The sequence below is a fragment of the Salvelinus fontinalis genome, chromosome 19 (assembly GCF_029448725.1).
Source record: "Salvelinus fontinalis isolate EN_2023a chromosome 19, ASM2944872v1, whole genome shotgun sequence".
Lineage (NCBI taxonomy): Eukaryota > Metazoa > Chordata > Actinopteri > Salmoniformes > Salmonidae > Salvelinus > Salvelinus fontinalis.
This window is the reverse complement of record NC_074683.1, coordinates 55,991,052-56,005,328: the sequence shown is the minus strand read 5'-3', so window position 1 is coordinate 56,005,328 and position 14,277 is coordinate 55,991,052.

Here is a 14,277-nt window from a genome sequence, read left to right as displayed (position 1 = left end):
ACCCCCCCCCCAGTCTAGTCAATAACTCAACTCACCCTGACCCCCCCCAGTATAGTCAATAACTCAACTCTTACCCTGCCCCCCCCCCCCCCCCAGTCTAGTCAATATCTCAACTCTCACCCTGACCCCCCCCAGTGTAGTCAATATCACAACTCACCCTGACCCCCCCCAGTCTAGTCAATAACTCAACTCTTACCCTGCCCCCCCCCCCAGTCTAGTCAATATCACATCTCCCCCCCCCCCCCCCAGTCTAGTCAATATCTCAACTCTCACCCTGACCCCACCAGTCTAGTCAATAACTCAACTCATTCCCAACCCAATTTCCTTCACACTTTTTTTTTATTCCCAAGGAAATGGTTTGTAATTTTTTTTAAATCTTAAAACACCTGCACATATACATTAACACACAAACAGCACATCCTCCATATAATTCATCTCATAGAGCTGTCTTTATTTTTAGTATTTTAATTAACATATACATTTTAATTACATGGTACTTTTATATAGAGATTCACATGACAGATATTATGTACAGTACCAGTCAAAAGTTTGGACACCGACTCATTCAAGGGTTTTTCTTTGACTATTTTCTACGTTGTAGAATAATAGTAAAGACATCAAAAATATGAAATAACACATATGGAATCATGTAGTAACTAAAAAAGTGTTAAATAAATCAAAATATATTTTATATTTGAGATTCTTCGAAGTAGCCACCCAACAAGGTAGATGAAATTCGAGCAAGGGTTCTCTTCCAGAGAGTCATCAGAGATTGTAACATTCTCTGTTTCCCGGAAACATGGCTCACCTGGATAAGTTAGAGTCGGTACAGTCTCCCGGTTTCTTCACGCATCGCACCGACAGAAACAAACATCTCTCTGGTAAGAAGTGCGGGGGTGTATGCCTTATGATTAACTCCAGTGTTTATTGCTAAATTGTAATTATTTTGCCACTATGGCCTATTTATTGCCTTACCTCCCTAATCTTACCTCATTTACACACACTGTATATAGACTTTTTCTATTTATTTATTTCGCTTTAATTTAAACAGGTAGGCTAGTTGAGAACAAGTTCTCATTTACAACTGTGACCTGGCCAAGATAAAGCATAGCAGTGCGACACAAACAACAACACAGAGTTACACATGGAATAAACAAACATACAGTCAATAATACAGTAAAGTCTATAAACAGCATGTGCAAATGAAGTAGGATTAGGGAGGTCAGGCAATAAATAGGCCATAGTGGTGAAATAATTACAATTTAGCATTAACACTGGGGTGATAGATGTGCAGAAGATGAATGTGCAAGTAGAGATACTGGGATGCAAAAAAAAAAAAATAACAGTATAGGGATGAGGTAGTTGGATGGGCTATTTACAGATGGGCTATGTACAGGTTCAGTGATCTGTGAGCTGCTCTGACAGCTGGTGCTTAAAGTTAGTGAGGGAGATATGAGTCTCCAGCTTCAGTGATTTTTGAAATTTGTTCTAGTCATCGGCAGCAGAGAACTGGAAGGAAAGGCGGCAAAAGGAGGAATTGGCTTTGGGGGTGACCAGTGAAATATACCTGCTGGAGCGCATGCTACGGGTGGGTGCTGCTATGGTGACCAGTGAGCTGAGATAATGCAGGGCTTTACCTAGCAAAGACTTATAGATAACCTGGAGCCAGTGGGTTTGGCGACGAATATGAAGCGAGGGCCATCCAACGAGAGCATACAGGTCACAGTGGTGGGTAGTATATGGGGCTTTGGTGACAAAACGGATGGCACTGTGATAAACTGCATCCAATTTGCTGAGTAGAGTGTTGGAGGCTATTTTGTAAATGACATCGCCAAAGTCAAGGATCGGTAGGATAGTCCATCTTACGAGGGTATGTTTGGCAGCATGAGTGAAGGATGCTTTGTTGCGAAATAGGAAGCTGTTACTTTCCCCAGTTTCTGTGTTGTGGTTTTGTTTGTATGTGTGTGTTTCAGGATGGCTTCCTGAAATTCAAAGCAGCTGATTGGTCGGCCCCATCGAAGATTGGAGATCTGACCCCACCCTCTCGTCAGGAGATACAGCTGTCTTCAATTACTGACTCCTTCTGAAGCTAGAAAAGCCAGTGTTCCTTTGTTAGGAGGGAGCCTGAGAGAGCTTATTGGTATGTCCTGTGTTGGTCGCTCAGACAGTTTTTGTTAAGTATTTTTTTTTGCTGTATGTGTGTGCCAATAGTACGCAGTGTTTTTGATTATTGAAATTGTTTTCTTATGTTTGTATTATTCTGTTTCATTTGTTTCCGGGGGGGAAGGCACCTTGGAAGTGCTTAGGCAAGAGGCCTGAGGGCATACATATACCCGTAGTATATGTCTGTCTATGCACACTAGGTAAGACCTGGGCGACCATCCCCTGTATTTTGGTTAGTGCTGCAGGTGGTGGTAGTTAGGTAAGTTGTGGGTAGGTAAGGTAGGAGAAGGGGCTCTTTAACTTTCTTTGCTTTGGTTCCGTCCAGCCCCTTTTCCCCATATTACTGTGGGAAGGAATATGTTCCCTGTTAACGGTAAAATTCTCTGTCTCAGTCATCCTTACCCGCACCTACAATCCCATTCATCTTTCATTCCACGGGGAGTTGAGTTGTAGCAGAGTGTTGCGTTCCAACTACCTAGAGGAGTGTGTCAATGAAGCCGATCCTAGATTACATTTTGGATTGGAGATGTTTAATGTGAGTCTGGAAGGAGAGTTTACAGTCTAACCAGACACCTAGGTATTTGTAGTTCACGTATTCTAAGTCAGAACCGTCCAGAGTAGTGATGCTGGACAGGCGGGCAGGTGCGGGCAGTGATCGATTAAAGAGCATGCATTTAGTTTTACTTGCAGTTAGGAGCAGTTGGCGGCCATGGCAGGAGAGTTGTATGGCATTGAAGAAGTATACAGAGTGGTGTCGTCTACGTCGAGGTGGATCAGAGAATCACCAGCAGCAAGAGCGACATCATTGATGTATTCAGAGAAAAGAGTCGGCCCGGAGACTTGAACCCTGTGGCACCCCCATAGAGACTGCCAGAGGTCCGGACAACAGGCCTTCCGGTTTGACACACTGAACTCGAAGTAGTTGGTAAACCAGGCAAGGCAGTCATTTGAGAAACCAAGGCTGTTGCGTCTGGCGATAAGAATGTGGTGATTGACAGAGTCGAAAGCCTTGGCCAGGTCGATGAACAGAGCTGCACAGTATTGTCTCTTATCGATTGTGGTTATGATACCGTTTAGGACCTTGAGCGTGGCTGAGGTGCACCCATGATCAGATTGAATAGCGGAGAAGGTACAGTGGGATTCGAAATGGTCGGTGATCTGTTTGTTAACTTTGCTTTCGAAGACCTTAGAAAGGCAGGGTAGGATAGATATAGGTCTGTAGCAGTTTGGGTCTAGAGTGTCTTGCCCTTTGAAGAGGGCGATGACCGCGGCAGCTTTCTAATCTTTGGGGATCTCAGCCGATACGAAAGAGAGGTTTAACAGGCTAGTAATAGGGGTTGTAACAATTTCGGCTGATCATTTTAGGAAGAGGGTCCAGATTGTCTAGCCCGGCTGATTTGTAGTGGTCCAGATTTCGAAGCTCTTTCAGAACATCAGCTATCTGGATTTTGGTGAAGGAGAAATGGTGGAGGCTCGGGCAAGTTGCTGTGGGGGGTGCAGGGCTGTTGACCGGGGTAGCCAGGTGGAAAGCATGGCCAGCTGTAGAAAAATGCTTTTTGAGATTCTCAATTATCGTGGATTTATCAGTGGTGAGTGTTTCCCAGCCTCAATTGGCAGTTGGGATGAGGTGCTCTTATTCTCCATGGACTTTAGTGTCCCAGAATGTTTTGGCATTTGTGCTACAGGATGCACATTTCTGTTTGAAAAAGCTAGCCTTAGCTTTCCTAACTGCCTGCGTGTATTGGTTCCTAACTTCCCTGAAAAGTTGCATATTGCGGGGGCTATTCGATGCTCATGCAGTCCGCCACAGGATGTGCTCTTCGGCAGTCAGGTCTGGAGTGAACTAAGGGCTATATCTGTTCCTGGTTCTACATTTTTTGAATGGGACATGTTTATTTAAGATGGTGAGGAAAGCATTTAAAGCATAACCAGGCATCCTCTACTGACGGAATGAGGTCAATATCCTTCCAGGATACTTGGGCCAGGTCGATTAGAAAGCCCTGCTCGCTAAAGTGTTTTAGGGAGCTTTTGACAGTGATGAGGGATGGTCGTTTTACCCCAGACCTATTACAGACGCAGGCAATGAGGCAGTGATCGCAACGATCCTGGTTGAGGACAGCAGTGGTGTATTTGGAGGGCAGGTTGGTTAGTATGATATATATATATGAGGGTGCCCGTGTTTATGGATTTGGGGTTGTACCTGGTAGGTTCATTGATAATTTGTGAGATTGAGGGCATGAAGCTTAGATTGTAAGATGGCCGGAGTGTGGAGCATGTCCCAGTTTAGGTCACCTAACAGCACAAGCTCTGCCCCCTATCCATCTTCAATCAATTCACATATGGTGTCCAGGGCAGAAGGTGGTCTATAGCAAGCGGCAACGGTGAGAGACTTGTTTCTGGAAAGGTGGATTTTTAAAAGTAGAAGCTCGAATTGTTTGTACACAGACCTGGATAGTATGACAAAACTATGCAGGCCATATCTGCCGTAGATTGCAACTCCACCACTTTTGGCAGTTCTATCTTGTCGGAAAATGTTATAGTTAGGGATGGAAATTTCACGGTTTTTGGTGGCCTTTCTAAGCCAGGATTCAGACACGGCTAGGACATCTGGGTTAGCGGAGTGTGCTAAAGCAGTGACTACAACAAACTTAGAGAGGAGGCTTCTGTCACGACTTCTACCGAAGTCGTTGCCTCTCCTTGTCCGGGCGGTGTTCGGCGGTCGACTTCACCGGCCTTCTAGCCATCATCGATCCACTTTTCATTTTCCATTGGTTTTGTCTTGTCTTCCCACACACCTGTTGTCAATCCCATTCATTACCTGTTGTGTATTTAACCCTCTGTTTCCCTTCATGTGTTTGTCAGAGATTGTTCGTTGTCAAGTGTTGTGTTGATTGTGTATAGGTGTGCGACGGGTCTTCGTACCCAGATTTGTTTTATGTTTTTTCCGTGAGTGTTATGGAGCAGATTACTGGGACTTTAATTAAAGTACTCCATTCTACACTCTATTTGACTCTCCTGCGCCTGACTTCCTCTGCCACTTATACACGCCACTGTGACAGCTTCTAATGTTAACATGCATGAAACTAAGGCTTTTACGGTTACAGAAGTCAACAAATGAGAGCGCCTGGGGAATGGGAGTGGATTAACCTCTACATCACCAGATGAACAGAGAAGGAGTAGGATAACTATTCCTTCTGGTCCGGCAAAATTAAGGAAGTTGTACAATTTAAAAAACATTACAATACATTCATAACAGATTTCACACAAGCCCCTACTCCACTACCACATATCTACAACATGTTAGCTACATAACAGATAACTGCTGGTCAAACTACTAGTCTAACATGTTATAGCAGCGAACTACTGGTCCTACATGATAGCTATATAACAAATACATACTGGTCCAACATGCTAGCTATATATCTGACAACTACTGGTCCTATATGATAGCTATATAACAAATACATACTGGTCCAACATGCTAGCTATATATCTGACAACTACTGGTCCATCATGATAGCTATATAACAAATACATACTGGTCCAACGTGCTAGCTATATAAAAAATAATTACTCGTCCAAAATATTAGCTATGTAACATGTCTCTACTGGTCCAACATGATAGCTTTAATAACATGTTACGACCACCGCAATCTGGAGTACATCCGGCAGGCGAAGAGACTAAATCCTCGCCAGGCAAGGTGGGCCATGTTTTTCACTCGTTTTGTGTTTACTCTTACTTACAGACCAGGCTCCCAGAACGTCAAGGCAGACGCATTGTCGCGGCTGTATGACACAGAGGAGCGGTCCATGGATCCCACTCCCATACTCCCAGCTTCGTGTTTGGTGGCGCCAGTAGTGTGGGAGCTGGACGCGGACATTGAGCGGGCGTCACGTGCAGAGCCCTCTCCTCCTGAGTGTCCAGCTGGTCGTCTGTACGTTCCGTCTGCTGTCCGCGACCGATTGATCTATTGGGCTCACACGTCACCCTCCTCTGGTCATCCTGGGATAGGTCGGACGATGCGCTGTATTGATGGGAGGTACTGGTGGCCCACTTTAGCTAAGGACGTGAGGATTTATGTTTCCTCCTGCTCGGTGTGCGCCCAGTGCAAGGCTCCTAGACACCTGCCTAGAGGTAAGCTTCAACCTTTACCTGTTCCTCAACGGCCGTGGTCGCACCTGTCGGTGGATTTTGACTGATCTTCCACCTTCACAGGGTTACACCACGATCTTGGTCGTTGTGGATCGGTTTTCGAAGTCCTGTCGTCTCCTCCCTTTGCCCGGTCTCCCTACGGCCTTACAAACTGCAGAGGCCCTGTTTACACACGTTTTCCGGCACTATGGGGTGCCTGAGGATATAGTGTCTGATCGGGGTCCCCAGTTCACATCAAGGGTCTGGAAGGCGTTCATGGAACGTCTGGGGATCTCGGTTAGTCTTACCTCAGGTTTTCACCCCGAGAGTAATGGGCAGGTGGAGAGAGTTAACCAGGATGTGGGCAGGTTTCTGCGGTCCTATTGCCAGGACCGGCCGGGGGAGTGGGCGAAGTTCGTGCCCTGGGCAGAGATGGCCCAGAACTCGCTACGTCACTCCTCCACTAACCTTACTCCTTTTCAATGTGTATTAGGGTATCAGCCGGTTCTGGCTCCTTGGCATCAGAGTCAGACCGAGGCTCCTGCGGTGGACAATTGGTTTCGGCACGCTGAGGAAACCTGGGAGGCAGCCCACGTCCACCTTCAGCGTGCCATAAGGCGCCAGAAAATTGGCGCAGACCGTCGCCGCAGTGAGGCCCCGGTGTTCGCACCAGGGGACAGGGTCTGGCTCTCGACCCGAAACCTGCCCCTCCGCCTGCTCTGCCGGAAGCTGGGTCCGCGGTTTGTGGGGCCGTTTAAAGTCCTGAGGAGAGTGAACGAGGTATGTTATAGGTTACAACTGCCCACTAATTACCGTATTAACCCCTCGTTCCATGTGTCTCTCCTCAGGCCGGTGGTGGCTGGCCCGCTCCAGGAGGCTGAAGTGCGTGAAGTTCCTCCGCCTCCTCTAGACATCGAGGGGGTCCCGGCGTACTCTGTTCGATCCATTTTGGATTCGAGACGTCGGGCGAGGGGCCTTCAGTACCTCGTGGACTGGGAGGGGTACGGTCCGGAGGAGAGATGCTGGGTTCCGGTGGAGGACGTTTTAGATCCTTCTATGTTAAAAGAATTCCACCGCCTCCATCCGGATCGCCCTGCACCTCGCCCTCCGGGTCGTCCCCGAGGTCGGTGTCGACGCGCTGCTGGAGCCGCGCGTCAGGGGGGGGGGTAATGTCACGACTTCTACCGAAGTCGTTGCCTCTCCTTGTCCGGGCGGTGTTCGGCGGTCGACTTCACCGGCCTTCTAGCCATCATCGATCCACTTTTCATTTTCCATTGGTTTTGTCTTGTCTTCCCACACACCTGTTGTCAATCCCATTCATTACCTGTTGTGTATTTAACCCTCTGTTTCCCTTCATGTGTTTGTCAGAGATTGTTCGTTGTCAAGTGTTGTGTTGATTGTGTATAGGTGTGCGACGGGTCTTCGTACCCAGATTTGTTTTATGTTTTTTCCGTGAGTGTTATGGAGCAGATTACTGGGACTTTAATTAAAGTACTCCATTCTACACTCTATTTGACTCTCCTGCGCCTGACTTCCTCTGCCACTTATACACGCCACTGTGACAGCTTCTAATGTTAACATGCATGAAACTAAGGCTTTTACGGTTACAGAAGTCAACAAATGAGAGCGCCTGGGGAATGGGAGTGGATTAACCTCTACATCACCAGATGAACAGAGAAAGAGTAGGATAACTATTCCTTCTGGTCCGGCAAAATTAAGGAAGTTGTACAATTTAAAAAACATTACAATACATTCATAACAGATTTCACACAAGCCCCTACTCCACTACCACATATCTACAACATGTTAGCTACATAACAGATAACTGCTGGTCAAACTACTAGTCTAACATGTTATAGCAGCGAACTACTGGTCCTACATGATAGCTATATAACAAATACATACTGGTCCAACATGCTAGCTATATATCTGACAACTACTGGTCCTATATGATAGCTATATAACAAATACATACTGGTCCAACATGCTAGCTATATATCTGACAACTACTGGTCCATCATGATAGCTATATAACAAATACATACTGGTCCAACGTGCTAGCTATATAAAAAATAATTACTCGTCCAAAATATTAGCTATGTAACATGTCTCTACTGGTCCAACATGATAGCTTTAATAACATGTTACTACTTGTTCAACGTCTTAATTATAATAAAACATAACTACTGGTACAACATGTTAGCGATCTAATAGATAAATACATGTCCAACATGTTAGAACTTGTTATATAGATAACAAGTTGGTCCAGTAGTTATCTCTTAGATCGCTAACATGTTAGTAGTTATCAGTTATCAGATATATAGCTAGCATGTTGGACCAGTAGAGACATGTTATATCACTAACATGTTGTGGACTAGTAGGTATCTGTTAGCTAACACATTGGATCATTAGGGACATGTTATATAGCTACCATTTGTATTTATTATGGATCCCCATGAGCTGCTGACTCTACCTGGGGGCCAGCAAAATTTAAGGAAGTTTATATTAAATAAACATTGCAAAAAATCACTGATTGCCCTCAGAATGGCAGACGGAAGACAGAGTGGTGCGGCAGGTGCCGCTTCTCATACGAATGCTGTAATTTTATCTAAAACATCAGGTGTACGCCGACCCCAGCTAAGTAACTCATGCAAAGAGTTAAAGCGCAAATATGTGTTTTATCTCCAGTACTCTGCCCTGATTGTCAGTTATGTAGCTGCTCTACTGATAATCTCAGTGCGTCCTTGCTGGGATGACTTGCTCGTGCTTCTACACCTGCATTACTAGCTGTTTGGGGTTTTAGGCTGGGTTTCTGTACAGCACTTCGAGATATTAGCTGATGTACGAAGGGCTATATAAAATAAAATTGATTGATTGAAATTGATTGATGACACAATCAATATACTGCCGGAGAATATCAACACCAAACACGTTGGTTCACCCGTTCCACGGGAGCGGACAGTACACAGCATAACATAATGTTCTGAATAATGGCCCAGTCTACCTCGCTCCTTATTCCACTGAACCGCTTAGGCGTAACAAACACAAGTCCAACATTTATCGGAAACTGTTAAACTACCTGTTCACTACCCTCCTGCTCTCCGGGGATGTGCAACTCAATCCTGGGCCTAACATCACCGAGCCAGCGATACTCACGGGAGTGGAAAGCAGTGGATGGCCTCGTCCACTGATTGTCGCCACTGTGGAAGTGGGTGAGTGCTATAGTCCCATGGTTTCTCTCGACTCCAGGATAGATTTTGACTCTTCAAACATACCCAAGTCGCTATATGCGATCCCTGACTCTGCTTCTGGTACGCAAGCTGTTTTAGTTAGTTCCCAGCATCCAGTGCAGGCGGGAGGGAGGGATTGTGAATTGCGCTATTGAACTGTCCCTAATCGAAACAAAACGGCCTAAACCCAGCCGTCAGAAAACACAGAACATTTAACTTTTTTCAATGTGTCAATCACTCTCGAGTCATCTGGGACCCACGAGCTAAGCCCAGGGGACTACTAGGGGGGCACTTGAACATTCGTAGTGTCATTCCAAAAAGTGATCAAATTCAACATCTACTCACAGACTCCAACCTTGACTTCCTCTGCCTCTCAGAGACATGGCTCCATAAAAACTCTCCATCTGCTGCTTTGATTGTGCCTGGCTACAATGTTTTCAGGAGAGACAGGACTGAAGGAAGAGGAGGGGGTGTGATTTACATTAAAGAACATATCTGATGTAAACAAATTGAGTGGTCATGTGATAATGAACTAGAATGTATTGGCCTGAACGTTACACTGTCTCCCCAAATGTCTTTTACCCTCATTGGAATGTATAGACCACCTTCCACAAAAAATGTGTTTTTTGTTCAGTTAATAACATGCTTAGGGAATGTGATTTTGGGAAAGAGGTCATCTTAATGGGAGATTTTAATATTAATTATGAAGACAAGTCTTGTATGAAAACCCTCAAACGGATCACTAATACCTTTGACCTTACACAGCTAGTTAAAGGGCCAACCAGGGTGACTTGTTGCTCTAAAACACAGATTGATTTGGTGTTTAGTAATAAACCAGAGAGAGTGACTAAAACATTCAATATGGTTACTGGGCTATCTGATCATAATCTGACACGTATAGCCAGAAAGCTGTCTAAGAGCAGGTTTAACCTCTCTACTGAACAGGTTTAACCTCTCTACTGTTAGAAAGCCGGATCAACTAAGAATACCTTAGAGTGAATTAAACTATTTTGAAAACGCAATTAACTGGAATGATCTCTTGTCCTATACAGACGTGGAAGCTGATAGTCAGGTTTTTCTATCCACAATGCAGACTACAATAAATGGTTTCCTAAAGGAAATCAAATCCAAACCTGGCCCAAAGAGCACTCTTCCTTGGCTAAAAGGAGAAATTTGGAAATTGATGAAAGAACGAGATTACGCTCTAAAAACAGCCCTAAAGTCCAAATTAGAGCATGACAGACATAGGTTTACCATGTTGAGAAATAAGGTGATGAAAGAAATCAGACAGGCCAAGGCAAACTGTTTTTATTAACATAATTGGTGAAGCAAAGGGAAATTCTAAATTGATCTGGGAGAATCTAAAAAGGTTAACAGGGAAAGACCATAGTAACACTGCAAATCAAAATAACAATCTAACACAGGATGCAGTCGAAATAGCAATAGCCTTCAATTCCTACTTTATTGACTCTGTCAGGCTACTGACACAGAACCCCTCCACTGGTTTCTTGGGCTCAGTGCTAGTAAATGACACTCAACCTGTCTTCATCATAAGGGAGGTTTCTGAGTCAAAGGTGAACAAGGTGATTAGCTCACTAAAGAACTCTAAAGCCAAAGATGAAACTACAACGAGTCACTCATTGGCCCCATTACTAAGGTCACCAACACATCTATTGGTCTCGGGGTGTTTCCAAGGGCATGGAAGTCGGCCATAATAACGGCCATCTTTAAATCAGGCGACCCTGCTGACGTGAGTAACTACAGGCCCATTAGGATATACTACCTGTGGTGTCAAAGGTTATTGAAAAGTGTGTAGCAGAACAACTGATTGCCCACCTCAACAACAGCCCCTTCACATTACACTCCATGCAGTTTGGCTTCAGAGCGAAACACTCCACAGAAACGGCCAACTGCTTTCTTCTGGAAAATGTGAAAGTCCAAGGTGGACAAAGGGGGTGTTGTTGGGGCTGTGTTTCTGGACCTAAGGAAGGCTTTTGATACTGTTAACCATGAGATTCTCATGACAAAATTGTCCAAGTTCAACGTTTCCCCCGATGGCTTGAGATGGTTGAAATCATACCTTGAAGGCAGAACTCAGTGTGTCAGAGTGAGCAATGAGCTGTCGCCCCACTCTTAGCTATGATGTGGGCGTGCCCCAAGGGTCAATACTGGGGCCCCTCCTGTTCAGCCTGTACATTAATGATCTGCCTTCTGTCTGTACTGGGTCTGAAGTTCAAATGTATGCAGATGATACAGTGATGTATGTGCAAAGAGCAAACAACAAGCTGCACAAGAACTCACTACTGTAATGGTCCAGGTTACAAAGTGGCTCAGTGACTCACTACTGTAATGGTCCAGGTTACAAAGTGGTTCAGTGACTCACTACTGTAACGGTCAAGGTTACAAAGTGGCTCAGTGACTCACTACTGTAATGGTCCAGGTTACAAAGTGGCTCAGTGACTCACTACTGTAATGGTCCAGGTTACAAAGTGGCTCAGTGACTCACTACTGTAATGGTCCAGGTTACAAAGTGGCTCAGTGACTCACTACTGTAATGGTCCAGGTTACAAAGTGGCTCAGTGACTCACTACTGTAATGGTCCAGGTTACAAAGTGGCTCAGTGACTCACTACTGTAATGGTCCAGGTTACAAAGTGGCTCAGTGACTCACTACTGTAATGGCCCAGGTTACATAGTGACTCAGTGACTCACTACTGTAATGGTCCAGGTTACAAAGTGGCTCAGTGACTCACTACTGTAATGGTCCAGGTTACAAAGTGGCTCAGTGACTCACTACTGTAATGGTCCAGGTTACAAAGTGACTCAGTGACTCACTACTGTAATGGTCCAGGTTACAAAGTGGCTCAGTGACTCACTACTGTAATGGTCCAGGTTACAAAGTGGCTCAGTGACTCACTACTGTAATGGTCCAGGTTAGAAAGTGGCTCAGTGACTCACTACTGTAATGGTCCAGGTTACAAAGTGGTTCAGTGACTCAGTGACTCACTACTGTAATGGTCCAGGTTACAAAGTGGCTCAGTGACTCACTACTGTAATGGTCCAGGTTACAAAGTGGCTCAGTGACTCACTACTGTAATGGACCAGGTTACAAAGTGGTTCAGTGACTCAGTGACTCACTACTGTAATGGTCCAGGTTACAAAGTGACTCAGTGACTCACTACTGTAATGGCCCAGGTTACAAAGTGGCTCACTACTGTAATGGCCCAGGTTACAAAGTGGCTCACTACTGTAATGGTCCAGGTTAGAAAGTGACTCAGTGACTCACTACTGTAATGGTCCAGGTTACAGTGACTCAATACTGTAATGGTCCAGGTTACAGTGACTCACTACTGTAATGGTCCAGGTTACAAAGTGGCTCAGTGACTCACTACTGTAATGGCCCAGGTTACATAGTGACTCAGTGACTCACTACTGTAATGGTCCAGGTTACAAAGTGGCTCAGTGACTCACTACTGTAATGGTCCAGGTTACAAAGTGGCTCAGTGACTCACTACTGTAATGGTCCAGGTTACAAAGTGACTCAGTGACTCACTACTGTAATGGTCCAGGTTACAAAGTGGCTCAGTGACTCACTACTGTAATGGTCCAGGTTACAAAGTGACTCAGTGACTCACTACTGTAATGGTCCAGGTTAGAAAGTGGCTCAGTGACTCACTACTGTAATGGTCCAGGTTACAAAGTGGTTCAGTGACTCAGTGACTCACTACTGTAATGGTCCAGGTTACAAAGTGGCTCAGTGACTCACTACTGTAATGGTCCAGGTTACAAAGTGGCTCAGTGAGTCACTACTGTAATGGACCAGGTTACAAAGTGACTCAGTGACTCACTACTGTAATGGCCCAGGTTACAAAGTGGCTCACTACTGTAATGGCCCAGGTTACAAAGTGGCTCACTACTGTAATGGTCCAGGTTAGAAAGTGACTCAGTGACTCACTACTGTAATGGTCCAGGTTACAGTGACTCAATACTGTAATGGTCCAGGTTACAGTGACTCACTACTGTAATGGTCCAGGTTACAAAGTGGCTCAGTGACTCACTACTGTAATGGTCCAGGTTACAAAGTGGCTCAGTGACTCACTACTGTAATGGTCCAGGTTACAAAGTGGCTAACTACTGTAATGGTCCAGGTTACATAGTGACTCACTACTGTAATGGTCCAGGTTACAAAGTGGCTCAGTGACTCACTACTGTAATGGTCCAGGTTACAAAGTGGCTCAGTGACTCACTACTGTAATGGTCCAGGTTACAAAGTGGCTCAGTGACTCACTACTGTAATGGTCCAGGTTACAAAGTGGCTCAGTGACCCACTACTGTAATGGTCCAGGTTACAAAGTGGCTCAGTGACTCACTACTGTAATGGTCCAGGTTACAAAGTGGCTCAGTGACTCACTACTGTAATGGTCCAGGTTACAAAGTGGCTCAGTGACTCACTACTGTAATGGTCCAGGTTACAAAGTGGCTCAGTGACTCACTACTGTAATGGTCCAGGTTACAAAGTGGCTCAGTGACTCACTACTGTAATGGTCCAGGTTACAAAGTGGCTCAGTGACTCACTTCTGTAATGGTCCAGGTTACAAAGTGGCTCAGTGACTGACTACTGTAATGGTCCAGGTTAGAAAGTGGCTCAGTGACTCACTACTGTAATGGTCCAGGTTACAAAGTGGTTCAGTGACTCAGTGACTCACTACTGTAATGGTCCAGGTTACAAAGTGGCTCAGTGACTCACTACTGT